This window comes from Canis lupus, chromosome 33 (genome assembly GCF_003254725.2).
Source record: "Canis lupus dingo isolate Sandy chromosome 33, ASM325472v2, whole genome shotgun sequence".
NCBI lineage: Eukaryota > Metazoa > Chordata > Mammalia > Carnivora > Canidae > Canis > Canis lupus.
Genome location: NC_064275.1, coordinates 2,196,287 through 2,210,422, shown reverse-complemented (window position 1 = coordinate 2,210,422; position 14,136 = coordinate 2,196,287). Strand labels below are relative to the sequence as shown.

Below are 14,136 nucleotides of genomic sequence, written 5' to 3'. Positions count from 1 at the left end.
TGTTGGTCCTCATGGCAGCTGTTTGCCTCAACTGCAAAAAGTGCTGAGGTTAGTGGTTGAAATAACGTGGGATCTATAGGCACTGACCTTCTCCTGAACATTACTATCATTAACAACAGCAGCAGCTAATATCTATTGATACTTATTTGTGCTAGCTGCCCTGATTTATGTGGATTATTTCCACTTAGACCTCACAACAATCCTGAGAGCCAGAGGCTTTTATTAACCTTATCATTTTCTAGATCAGGAGTTAGCCGACATTTCTGGTAAAGAGCCAGAGAGGAAACCTCTGAGGATTCGCCGGCCTTATGGTTTGTCGCAGCGATGCAACTGCTTGGGGCCCAGATGCCACCGACAACCACAGGGACGGACGACCACAGGGACAGACGACCACAGGGACGGACAACCACAGGGACAGACGACCACAGGGACGGACGACCACAGGGACGGACGACCACAGGGACGGACAACCACAGGGACGGACAACCACAGGGACGGACGGCCACAGGGACGGACGGCCACAGGGACGGACGACCACAGGGACGGACGACCACAGGGACGGACAACGACAGGGACAGACGACCACAGGGACGGACAACGACAGGGACAGACGACCACAGGGACGGACGACCACAGGGACGGACAACGACAGGGACGGACGACCACAGGGACGGACAACCGCAGGAAAGGACGACCACAGGGACGGACGACCACAGGGACGGACAACAGCAGGAAAGGACGACCACAGGGACGGACAACCACAGGGACGGACAACAGCAGGAAAGGACGACCACAGGGACGGACGACCACAGGGACGGACAACCACAGGGACGGACAACCGCAGGGACCGACGACCACAGGGACGGACGACCATAGGGACGGACAACCACAGGGACGGACAACGACAGGGACGGACAACGACAGGGACGGACGACCACAGGGACGGACAACCACAGGGACGGACAACCACAGGGACGGACGGCCACAGGGACGGACGGCCACAGGGACGGACGACCACAGGGACGGACAACCACAGGGACGGACAACAGCAGGAAAGGACGACCACAGGGACGGACGACCACAGGGACGGACAACCACAGGGACGGACAACGACAGGGACAGACGACCACAGGGACGGACAACGACAGGGACAGACGACCACAGGGACGGACGACCACAGGGACGGACAACGACAGGGACAGACGACCACAGGGACGGACAACGACAGGGACAGACGACCACAGGGACGGACAACGACAGGGACAGACGACCACAGGGACGGACGACCACAGGGACGGACAACGACAGGGACGGACGGCCACAGGGACGGACGGCCACAGGGACGGACGACCACAGGGACGGACAACCACAGGGACGGACAACAGCAGGAAAGGACGACCACAGGGACGGACGACCACAGGGACGGACAACCACAGGGACGGACAACGACAGGGACAGACGACCACAGGGACGGACAACGACAGGGACAGACGACCACAGGGACGGACGACCACAGGGACGGACAACGACAGGGACAGACGACCACAGGGACGGACAACGACAGGGACAGACGACCACAGGGACGGACGACCACAGGGACGGACAACGACAGGGACGGACGACCACAGGGACGGACAACCACAGGCACGGGAGCCCAGTCCGTTGCCAACCACGCAGCCGGCCACGAAGACTTGGCCCGGGGCAATCGACCGCCCCCCGGTTTTCGTGAAGCAGGGGAGGTGCGGCCGGCGGCACTGCCCGGTGCGAGCTGGTGCGGCCCACGCTTCCCTGTGGGGCTGCTGACCGCTGCGGCGGCTAAGCCAAGCCTCCTGCTCTGGCCCTCGCGGTCTCAGGGTGCGGGGGTGCAGGCCGCGCTGGGCTCCCCGTTCGGCAGGGAGTCGGCCTGGATCCATCCCTCCCTCCCTCCCTCCCTCCCTCCCTCTCTCCTTCCCTCCCTCCCTCCCTCCCTCCCTCCCTCCCTCTCCCTCCCTCTCCCCCCCCCCCCCGCCCCCCAGCTCCCCTGCGGTAAGCGCTTCCCGGAGCCCCGCGGGCTGAGCAGGGACGCGCCCTTAGAAGAGGATATAGACCCGCTCATCCCGCAGTGGGCCCCCACGTGGCTCCGGAGCAAGCCTGACTTCAAAGCACAAATCAACAAAAAGAAACAGGGCTTGCCCCAAACACGGAGCTCCTCTCTGTTCGGGACTCACTGTGCACAGCAGGCGAACTGCCCCGAGGATCTGCCCTGCGCGGCCAAGGGGACAGACAGGCCCAGGATGTGAGGAAAGGCCCACAGCGCTGGTGGGGAGCACAGGTAAACGCTTGGAGCCACCGCCCAGTGGACTGAACGCGGACTGCAGTGCTATGGGGCGCTGGGGTCGAAGGGAGTCCGGGGGATCTTCTGAAAGAAATGGTTCCATTCCCCTTTATTGATTTCATATGTAGGGCTTCAGGCTGCATCACACATTACACACACACACACATCCGGTAACACAGTGCTTTCCTCACAGAAAGTATAGATAGGGGCCACCGCCTTGGACTCGGGTCATGACCTCTGGGTCTTGCTGGGGGGGGGTCCGCTTCTCCCTCTCCCCTCCCTCTGCCCCCACCCCAGCTCATGCTCTCTCTCAAATGAATAATTTTTTTTTTTAAGTATAGATTGGCTAAGTACCTTTCACAATATCACAGCACCCTTGAAAGTCTCCATGCTAGGTAGCAGTAAAGGTCAGAAGTGACACCTGCATAAACCATACACAAATACAGAGACATACATCTGGGGAACTCATACACTTGGCACCCCTAGACTGCATGAGTATTTGCATCCGTTTACATCCCCTTATAAATGTAGAAATCAAGCTTAGGTATTAGGAGTGGAACTCTATGGTGAACACAGAAGTAGAATTTTAATTTATACAGAAGAAACATATTTGGAAAATTGCTGCAGCATCATTTAAATGTGTAATTTATTTTGAAATGGGAACATATTTTATCTACAGGGTATTCATTTTCTTAATAACTGAATCTGGCATAACTTGCTGAGAAGACAGCTTGCACTTGCACTTAAGGGAAGCACTCATGGTTATAGGTAGTTGAACGTTTTAGAAGGGAAATCATTTAATCTACTCAATTTAGAGCTTTAGAAGGAATACATTAATGTATAAAAGAAGACCAAAGCATAAATGCTTTTAAATTATCTTTTCCTTAGATAAAAATTATAGTACCGTGGCTTTTAAGCATACATTAAAAATTCAACAATATAGTCTTTTTCTTAGAATTATTTTAAGACAGGTTTCCTCAACCACAGCACTATTGATGTTTTGGGCTGGATGGTTCTTTGTCATTGGTCTGTCCTGTGCATTGTACGATGTGTAGCAGCATCCTTATTAGATACCAGTAGCACCCCCTGGTCATGACAATTCGAAAAATGTCCCCAGACATTGTCAAACATCCCCTGGGGGCAAAACTGACCCTGGCAGAGAATCACTGTCTTAATAAATAATTTTGCTATCAAACTACAGTGTAATACTGTTATGTAACAATTAAATTCCTGTTATTAGTTTTCAATGTGTGAGTGTTCGTTTGTGAAAAATGAGCAAGCCACTTCCAAAGTTCAATTATGAAAGAACTTCAAAATCCACATAAACTTGGGAAACTTTTTAAGGGTAATGAAAATCAGAGGGCCGAAAGAGATAAATCAATTCACAGGGATTCTGAAATTGATTGTAACATATGAATATATCACTTCTGTTGTGGACTTATGGTCTATACATGCATAATGGCCTGGGTCATCCAAGAAATGTGATAAATGATGAGGGAAGAAACAAGGCAAAGTTTATGTTTTAGGAGCTATTAAAAAGTAGGAGTAAATAGAGGTTTCAAATCAAGACTTAACAGCAGAGGTTAGAAGGAGCAGAGATTTTCAGGGCATCGAGCACCAAGTAATAACCAGGGCCGTCCTCTCTACTCATTTTGTGTATTGGCTTAGGGACCTAGAGTACATTTAAAAAGATAGAAACCAGTCAGGTTGAAGAATCTCAGGAGACATATTTTTTACTATCCTATAAGGCAATATCTTTAGATAGGGCCATATCTCTTCTCAAGCCTGATTTAAATGTTTTTGACGTACAAATTAATGTAGACGTATTCCAGTATCTATACCATCATCTCTGACAACCTGCTCCCCATTTAAGATGTCAAGCACAATGCCTGCCACATAGTAGGCACAAATAAATATCTTAAAAAATAACTGAGAGTATTTGGTAAGTGGCTTCTGTCACCATAACAACCAACATTCCATAGAAAGTCCCTCTTTAAAAAAAAAAAAAAAAGAAAGTCCCTCTTTTAGGAATCTTTATGTTTCTTTTTTTTTTTTTTTTTTTGACAACCCACTACTAATGTTCGATACTCCCCCAAAGCAATCCAGATTCCAAAACCTTCAACTTTTCATGACTTCATAGTATCCACAATAGCACTTTTAATACCCTGACACTCTCAGGTAACCTATGGCACATGTTAGATAAGGAAAAAATAGTTTCTTATCTGGAGAGCCAAAACCAGTATCATAGAGGGAAACAAATGTTATGAGATACGATATGCAGCATCGCAAAGCACTTACCTGTGACATAAAAGAATGATCGTGCATTAATAAAATGTATTCAGGTAATTAAATATCAAGTAAATTAAAATAATTCAGTTTTGAGTAACTAAGGCTCGGGCACTCTGTTGGCTAGGTCACAGAGAAAGCCCACAACAGGTTTTAAGTGTTGCACTACTGCGACATTTTCTTAAATTCCCTTTGTATTTTAGGACTCCATAGGTTTAAATGTTAGGGCTCCCTGACATGAGGTCGCTCAGCAAAATAACGATTAATATTCAGAACTCAGGGATCACTTAGATCCTGAGGTGAGAATGTAGCAGCAAGTTGAAGCCAAATAGACCGTCAAAAGGGCAAAAACATATTCATTTGCATGTTCCTAAAGGACATATAGAGATCAGCAGTTTTCAACTCTGCTTGCATATTATAATCACCTGTAGAGCTTAACATACTACTGCTGTCCAGATGCCATCCTCAGAAATTCAGATTTAATTAGTCTGGGTTGGGGCCAGAGACTCAATATTTCTTAAGAGTGCTACGGGTAATTCCAATATGCAAATGCTGAGATATAAGTATAATGAAACACCAAGTAAGTAGTATCAGGAATAAGGAATTAGATATTTTAAAAAGATACCCTCTAATCTTTTATTATTTGTTGGTATAGTTCATCAGACGTATCATAGTCAGAAGCCATGAGGCAAATTTGTTGGGATATCCCAGTATTCACAACAGTAGAAACAGAGACAAGAATTTGGGTTGCTGCATAGCAATGTGAATTACAAGTGTCTTCCCCTTCCTCTCACTAAACCTTTGTTAGCATTGCTAGCATCTCTCAAAATCTTGAGACATTCTTCAATATTAAAAGATACAATACTGGGGATCCCTGGGTGGCTCAGCAGTTTAGCACCTGCCTTCGGCCCAGGGCGTGATCCTGGGGTCCCAGGACCGAGTCCCCACATCGGGCTCCCTGCATGGGGCCTGCTTCTCCCTCTGCCTGTGTCTCTGCCACTCTCTCTCTCTCTCTTTCTCTCATGAAAAAATAACATATTTTTAAAATAATAATAGAATAAAAGATATACTACTTTATTGTGGAAACCAATAGAGTTCTCTTGGCAAAAAGACCTCCCCCTTCTCTAAAGGTGTTGGCACAGAAAAATGTAGAGAAATGACCTGGCTAATCCAAGTAAAATCAGAGGTTAAGGTATTCATAGTGCTATAAAGAGATGATGACATGCAATGATCAACAGATTTTTCCAGAAAACTGAGAACCTACAAATAAAGGACTGTCTCCTACCTGAATGTGGTCATTATATCAACTTATTTGAAAATCAACGATATCACTTTTGATCAACACTGATAAAGTGAGTCTTTTTATGTGCGATTTCATCAAAGCAACTACACAAACTTGAGATGGTGCTGCACCAATTGTGGGTATTTTATTAATTTATTATTAATTTATTTTATTTGTTAAAGATTTGATTTATTTATTTGATAGAGAGAAGGAACACACACAGGGAGAAAGGGAGAGGGAGTGGGAGAGGCAGGCTCCTGGCTAAGCAGGGAGCCCAAAGTGGAACTCGATCCCAGGACCCGGGGATCATGACCTGAGCCCAAGGCAGACGCTAAACTGACTGAGCTCCCCAGGCACCCCCAGTCGTAGGTATTTTAAAGACCAATGGTCAAATGAGATTTCCTATGAAGTATACCTACATGAAATTTAAAAGATCACACAATGGTTTACACATACACTCCCCAAGTCGCCGTAAACTGAGAGAAAACTATTTTTAAGAAATAAATGAATAGAAAAGCAAAGACGTCTAAGGGCAAATACAACAGAACACAACAGCAACAATCTTCGGAGAGCTTGAAAGCAACTTGAAAGAGCTCAGAACTAAGCCTGGAAAAGGGCATCAAGTCTTAGAAAGGAAAGACACTAATTCTCTTCCGGAACTACAGCTACAGAATGAAAAGAGGCCGTTACTCTGTCCTAATCCCAGTAGAAGAGGGGAGTTTTACTCGGTGGAGAGGTAGATCCAGAGAGACCCAAACCTGGCCACTGATACTATACCACTCCTACACCCCAATGTAACTGATTCAGGGGTAGGGTCCTCCAAGATTTTCTTGAACAGAACAATCAGAGAAAAATCATCTTTTACTCAAGTTGCGAATTTGAAAAGATATAAACCAGGAAGCGCTAGGGATTGTGTACAACACCACGTAAAGGAATCTGGGTGAATACAATAGTCAACAAAGAGGCTATCATAAGAATTAGACGGGTGATCTCATTGACATAGATTTTAAAGCTTTAGGAAATCAGATAGTACCTGTTTTTACTCCACCATGATCTCAGGGCTTGACACATAGTAGTTCCTCAACTAACGCTTGTGAAATCAGTGAATAAAGTCTGATTTCTGCCGCTGATATCCTGATGTTTTCCCTGCCTGCCTCCTGTAGCTATCCAAGTCATCTCTCAAAAAAAAAAAAGTGTGTGTGTGTATGTATTATATGTACATAAAATATACATACATACATCTTTTTGCTGAAACTACTTGAATTAGGTTTTTGTCACTTGCAAATAAATAACTTCAATAAGTAAAATTACATCAAAAGAGGAGAGTGAAAAATTATAAAGTTATAAGCCAAAAACATAGATGTGGCTATTTGAGTTGGACTAGGGGATAGTGGATACCCTTTCATCACAGGATGGGAAAAACAACTGCTCTAAACCGGAGAAGCAGTTCATTAAGCAAGGTGACTCAAATATGTGCCTGCCTAAAAACTCAACATTTAATGGTAGAAAAATATTAGATTATTGGAACTCTGGCTTGCTTTCCCAGGGTTCAGTAAGGTCCTACACATGAGAGACAAGCTTTCATCCAAGCTTCTCCATCTGGGAACAGAAAGACCACTGCTAATTTAAACAATTTTTTAAAAGAGATACATTTTCCCGCCCATGGCCATTAAACCCATAATTCCAAAAACTCCTATCTAATGCCTCCTCCAGAACTGCAGCAGTTGAACTGCATCTGCCTTGTATTAAAAATCTGTGTTTGCAAAGTTGAAGGAGGAAACACTATGGCAGCTAAGACTGGATCCCCGAAAGGACCAGTAGCACATCCTGTCGACGCTACTCCCAAACATCTCTTGTCCTGAGCTCCCTACTTGGCAAAAGTATTCACTTTTCCCTCAAAGTAGCATCCAGTCTGTCCCTTGCAAATAGGAGACGCAGGTGTCTGAGCACTGGGGAAGCTCTGTGGAACCGCTCCAGCCTATTGCTTTATCTGATTCAGACAGTGGCTTAAGCCAAAGGCATTGAGCTGAAACCTGAAAAATGGAGTAGATAGAAGACCTGTTGCTAAGAAACAGAGCCCAGATACAAAGTTCCTGACCTTACAATGTCTACTTTTATTTGCTGCTAAATCACTGCCATCAATGAAATTTATGGGCAACTATATGAGACAATGAGAGAGAGAGAGAGAGAGAGAGAGAAGGCAGGGAGGGAGGAACAAGAGGAGGAGGGGGAGGAAAGAGGAGAGAGAGGGAGGAGAAAGAGATGAAGAGAGGGGGGAAGGGATGAAGGGAGGGAGGGCAGGAGAAAGGAAGATCCTAAGGGAAAGAAAAACCCCACGCCTTGGTAAACAGTGGTGCGTGAATATTTAACTGCGGAGGCAATCCACACGGTCATGATGGAATTGCTCTCCAGAAGTAGACCATTCCGAAGCTGCTGAAGCCTCACTCATAGCCCTTTGGGTATGTCTACGGAGAACCCTGGACAATGGACTTTTTCCCCATGGGCAGAATAAGGACAATTAAATATCCGGTCAAGAAACTCACTCCACTGCCTAGAAAGTGAGTCAAGATGTGGATGCAACTTAATGTTCCAACTTAGCCAGATGAGAACCATAATAGCCAATGTTACTGGAAACATCTCTTATTATGTGTAGGCACTGTGCTAAAAGCACACTGAATCCTCCAAACAACCTTATGTGATAGTTTCCATCATTATGTTGGTTTTGTGGAAAGAAAACAGGCGTCTACAGAAGATAAGAGCATTAAAGTCTGGACACAAGGAATTTGACTTCAGGCCCAGTGATTGTAACTACGCTCCTCTAATGAGTATACAGCAGTGGTCTGGGACCCTTAACAACTCTGATGTTGCACCACATTCTCCCCTTATTTCAATGGTTCTTACCTGTGGGTGATTTTTCCCCTTCGAAGACATTTGGCAATGTGTAGAGACATTTCTGACTGTCAGAAACTTGGGCAGGTTGGTGCTACTGACATCTGGTGGGTAGAGGCCAGGAACGCTGCTAAACATGCTAAGATGCACAGAACAGCCCTCAGAGAAGAATGATTCAACCCAGAATGTCAACAGCGGCACTGTTGAGAAATCGTGCCTTACCTGATAGAAATACTTCCTTGTTTCTTCATTCTATGTTGTGAGTATCAGGTGGTCAAATGTACCATTAGCTACAGAAAGTTGCTGGCTCATAAGAAGCCATGTCTGGGCTTGAATGAGATATCTCTTTGCCCAGAGATTCTAGATTTGGGGCAGGATTCAGTCATCCATGACTGTCACCCACGTGGAAAAGGATAAGAGAATTTCTGCTCATACATGAAACAATTGGGTGTCACACAGGAGTTCTATAAAAATTATATACATGTAGGAAAAACAGATGTAGGTATGGTGCGTTCACAGAGTTTATCCTCGTGGCAAACTCTTATTATTTTTGCTACTATGACCATTCTCCTCCCCTTAGTCTAAAACTTTGTGTTCCTAAATGAATCATCAGTTACAGTGGCCTACTCTTCTAGCCAAAGATGTGAACACACAATCTGCACATAGTTGTACCTCATTCTCCTGACCCTGAGATTATTCCAGAGATGGTTACTTGTCAATATCAGTCCAATAAGAGTCATTCCTTATTATTTTTTTAAGATTTTATTTATTCATTAATGAGAGACAGGGAGAGAGAGAGAGAGAGAGGGAGGCAGAGACACAGGCAGAGGGAGAAGCAGGCTCCATGCAGGGAGCCCTACACGGGACTCGATTCCGGGTCTCCAGGACCATGCCCTGGGCTGAAGGCGGTGCTAAACCGCTGAGTCACCTGGGCTGCCCCTATTTTTTAAATGAGTAATTTGAAGACAATTTCTCTTTCTTCTCCAATCTTTATTCTGGAGAAATATTTTCCTACGGAAGAATCTAAAATACTGAAACCTACACCCACAGGAAGGTAGAAATAAGATTCCAAGAGGAAAGATCCTGGCAACCCTGAGTCTCCAGGTCGGGAGTGTAGGAGCTGCAGGAGAGCCCTTTATTCTTTTGCAAATTACATCATTTTCATGCCAATCATTCTTTTCTTTCCTTAAGTTAGATTTCTGCCCATTATTGCTCCAAGAATCTTGAGGAGTACAATCAGCCCATGGGTATAGCTTTTCACTTAGCTTTTCACTAAGTCAATTTTTTTTTTTTCAGATATATTCCAGGTATAAAAGTTCTATAATTCTCACGGAGTTCTGCCTTAAGTTTGAGCACCATCAAGCAGAATTAGCAGAGCATTTAAAAGAAACCAAGACTGTATTTATACATTCCAGATACTGAACTGAACAGTAACTGAAATCACAGAACAATGTTCATAGGGGTAGAAACATCAGGACACTGGTCAACCACCAGTTCCAAGGGGGGCCTATGCACGTAATAATAATTATTATTATTTACTGTGGGACAGCTGATTATTATTATTATTATTATTACTATTATTATTATTAAAATGAAGCATCTCCTCTAAAACCACACGCTCCTATATTTTCATTTAATTTCCTGGAAAACCACCAATTATAGTGAAAGGAGAAGCAGTAGAAACTCTTCTCTGATCTCAAAATTTTTATTTTCATGGAGTCGCCATCTAGCATTTGTTTCAAAAACTAAAATTCAGACAGCCTTGCAAAAAGACCAGAGCTCAGAATTTAATCACAAGGTCATATTGGGGGAGGAGGTCATAGTAACCTCAGATGAAAGAAAGCACTTCCGTATGCCAGGAAACTATGAGATTTCATGTTCAGCTAACATCATCTCATTCTTCAAAAAAATGGAAGAAAATGAACTCACATGTATTGAGTGTCAAATGCCAATATTCTGCTACATAAAATTTGCTTGGAAATGGCAAAAAAAAGTACCTAGATATCCCTACTTATTATTTTGTAGGTGTGTGAAAGAGAAAGAGACAAAAGGGGATCTTTTACAAGTAAGCGATTTGGGAAGGATTCAAAGAAATATGTGCACTTTAGATCTTGATGGAGATTGTGTGAAGAATGGGAAATAAGAAACAATGATGAATAGGCTATGGAAGACAGACAGGAACACAGGAAGGAGTAAAAGAGAATTAACAGAAATGTGTAAACAGATATATGTATACAATAAATATGAATATATATATTTATATACATAAAGTCTTATTTTATCCCATATATAATAACCCCATACCTGCTTTTCTCACACATTGTGTGATAAAATACACTTTTACAAAAATATAAATCTTGTACATAAACCAAGTGATTTTAGATTAGAAAATCTGACAACTTGAACTAGTCTAAGAATAATAAATACTAGTAGTCTGCAACACGTAAAGATAAAATAATCCAACAAAAAAACATACATGGGAGAAAATTGTAAAATAAAACCGGATATTCATCAACATTGCCATTTCTTCAAAATGGGTCCAGCAAATTATTTCAAGTTATGTCATCTATATACCTGATCCTTAAATCCTAATTTTACTATTGTACTACGGTGGAACATTGGTGGACATCTTTATCAGACATGGTTTTAGAGCTCAATATAATCTGGATTGCTCAAAATATATTTATTTCATCTTTTTATTTTAAACCAATGCTGTATGTCCTATGAGTAATTAAAGCTAAGTGGCCCAATAAATCTACTAGAATAGAGTTTAAACCCCTGTAGCCACTTTTTAAATTAATTTAAAAATAAAAGTAGAGATTATAGAGTTATAAATACTATGCCAAACACATCATATAGTGCTTAGAATTTTGCTAGCTAGCTCACATGAAAACGAATATTTATTATTAAATTATATAATATACTAACTATTGTTCAATAAATGTACCTAAAGAGCTAGGAGTGTGAAATTCATTGCCACTCAGTTCTTCTCCTTGGAATCAACCCCATTCAAGTGAAGTCCAAACAATGAGTTGCATTCTATTGAACCACTTATTTTAGTCGTGTGGGTTTTTTTGGCTTGTTCATTGTTGTTTGGGAGATGTTTTGAAGGAATGTGACTATTGCAAAATCTGTAGGCCATCCTCAGGAGAATTTATATCGGCACCACAAATTTGAAAGTTTTGAACGTACTGTAGGTACCGAACTACTTGAAATCCCTTGTATCTCCCTTCCACAAACGCTAGATCAGGATAGATTGCATGGTTCTCAAACCAGCCTTTAAGGTGAAAAATGTGTAGATAAAATAGTTACCAGATAACAGCTGCCGAAAGTTCATACATTCACATTTCTTACAATGTCAGCATTCCTCCATGTGGTGGAATGAATTGTGTCCCCCTCCCGCACCCCTTGCCCCAGACTCCTATGTTGCAGCCTTAACTCCGAAGGTGGCTATATTTGGAGACAGGGCCTTTAAGCAGGTAATTAAAAGTAAATGAAGTCACAGGACTCGTGTCTCTATAAGAAGATTAAGAGATGTCAGAGATCTCTGTCCTTTGAGAAGGCAGCCAACCGCAAAACAGGAGGAGAGGCTTCCCCAGAAACAACCCTGACGGCACTCTGATCTTGGACTTTTTACCTTCGGAACCATGAGAAAATAACTTTCCATTGTTTAATCCACCCAGTCTGTGGTATTTTGTCATGGCAAACTGAACAGACAAGCACATCTGCAACCTTCCGCTTCTGGCTTATTCGATCATGATGAGCGCATATGTTGGCATTTATTATCTTTATGTGATTATCGATTTGTTCATTCAACAAATATTTACTGATTGTCTACCGGATGTTAGAAATTGTCTTAACTCAATGTCTTTATTCTCTGTATTAGTCAGGGTTCTCCAGAGATATAGAATAAGATATATAGATATATATACATGTCTCTTTTCACTGTATGTGTGTTGTAGGAACTTACTGTAGGAATCTGCTTACACAGTTGCAGAGGCTGAGAAGTCCAATAATCTGCCATCTGCAATGAGATGAGAAGCCAGTGGTATGATCAGTCTGAGGCCAAAGCCTGAGAACTGGAGGTGTCACTGGTATAAGCTCCAGAGTCCAAAGGCCCAAGAACCAAAAGCAGGAAAAGATGTCCCAGTTCAAGGAGAGAGATGGGACATTGATCCTTCCTTCACCCTTTTTCCCCACTCAGGTCCTTAAAGGATTAGATGATGTCCTCCCACATGGCTGAGAGCAGATCTCTATCTACTAAACCCAAGAACCATCTCTTCCTGAAACACCCTCACAGACACACCCAGAGACAACATTTTATCAGTCATCTGGCCCCACCAAACCAGTCAAGGTGACATAACAGTAGCCATCACGTTCTACAAATATTCTGAAATCAGATGTCACCTTCTCCTTAGAGCAGAGACACTGAACTAGCCTGCCTCCTTCCCACTGTTCTCCAGTCTTCATAACCACCCAACAGAAAGCTGAGCCATAGCCACATGGTGGCCAAAGCAGGTCAAAGTATGAACTTCCTCCCCCCTTGCACCCTTGGTTCTGTTAAGAAGGAGAAAGAAAGGAAATAACATTTAGGCAAATACCATATGAGATGCTGTATGTATTTTACTTAGCAAATATATAGGGTGGGAAGTCTCTAGAAATCGTATTTCTTTAAGAGTATTCTATAGGATTAGAACTCAGAATGGCAGGAATTTAAAAAACAAGTTTCAAATTAAGACCTTTCTCTTCAGGGGCATATGGGGGGGGGCGGTGGTGCTCAGTGGTTGAGTGTCTGCCCTTGGCTCAGGGTGTGACCCTGGGGTCCTGGGATCCAGTCCTGCATCTGGCCCCGAGGGGAGCCTGTTTCTCCCTCTGCCTGTGTCTCTGCCTCTCTCATGAGTGAATAAATTTTAAAAAATCTTAAAAAAAGAAAAAGAACATTCACATCAAAAGAAAGGCTTATAACCATCTCAGCAACACTGATTTCTTTCTCCATGACATCCCTACAGAGACCGTCCTGCATCTTGATGCTCCATTTCACGTCAGCTGTAGTTGGACTTTGCCAGCACTGCATCGCAGGAACTGAGGGGCAAACGTAACACAGCAGTCCAGGCTGGCTAACACGGACACGTGTGACTACACAGAACGGTGCTCCAGGAAGCCACATGCGGCATTCACATGCCCCTGTGTCATCTGCAGTTAGAGCTTTCTGGTAGCCTGCTTGAATTTTAACTTTCACGCATCTGCCATCTTCTCTTCAGTTAGTGGATGATATACAGCACAGTGGTAATCCTTTTTCTTTTCTTCTTTCTTTCTTTCTTTCTTTCTTTCTTTCTTTTTTTTTTTTTTTAGAGAGAGAGAGAAG

At 43.5% G+C, this 14,136-nt stretch overlaps 1 long non-coding RNA gene across 1 annotated transcript; it reads right to left on the bottom strand.

Moving 5' to 3' along the window:
- Positions 1 to 2,020: 2,020 nt before the first annotated feature.
- On the bottom strand, positions 2,021 to 14,136 carry LOC125754252 (uncharacterized). Its single transcript, XR_007407959.1, has 3 exons — positions 12,742 to 14,136; positions 2,669 to 2,735; positions 2,021 to 2,398 (listed from the first exon to the last, which is right to left on the bottom strand). It is a non-coding gene; the product is annotated as an uncharacterized LOC125754252 (long non-coding RNA).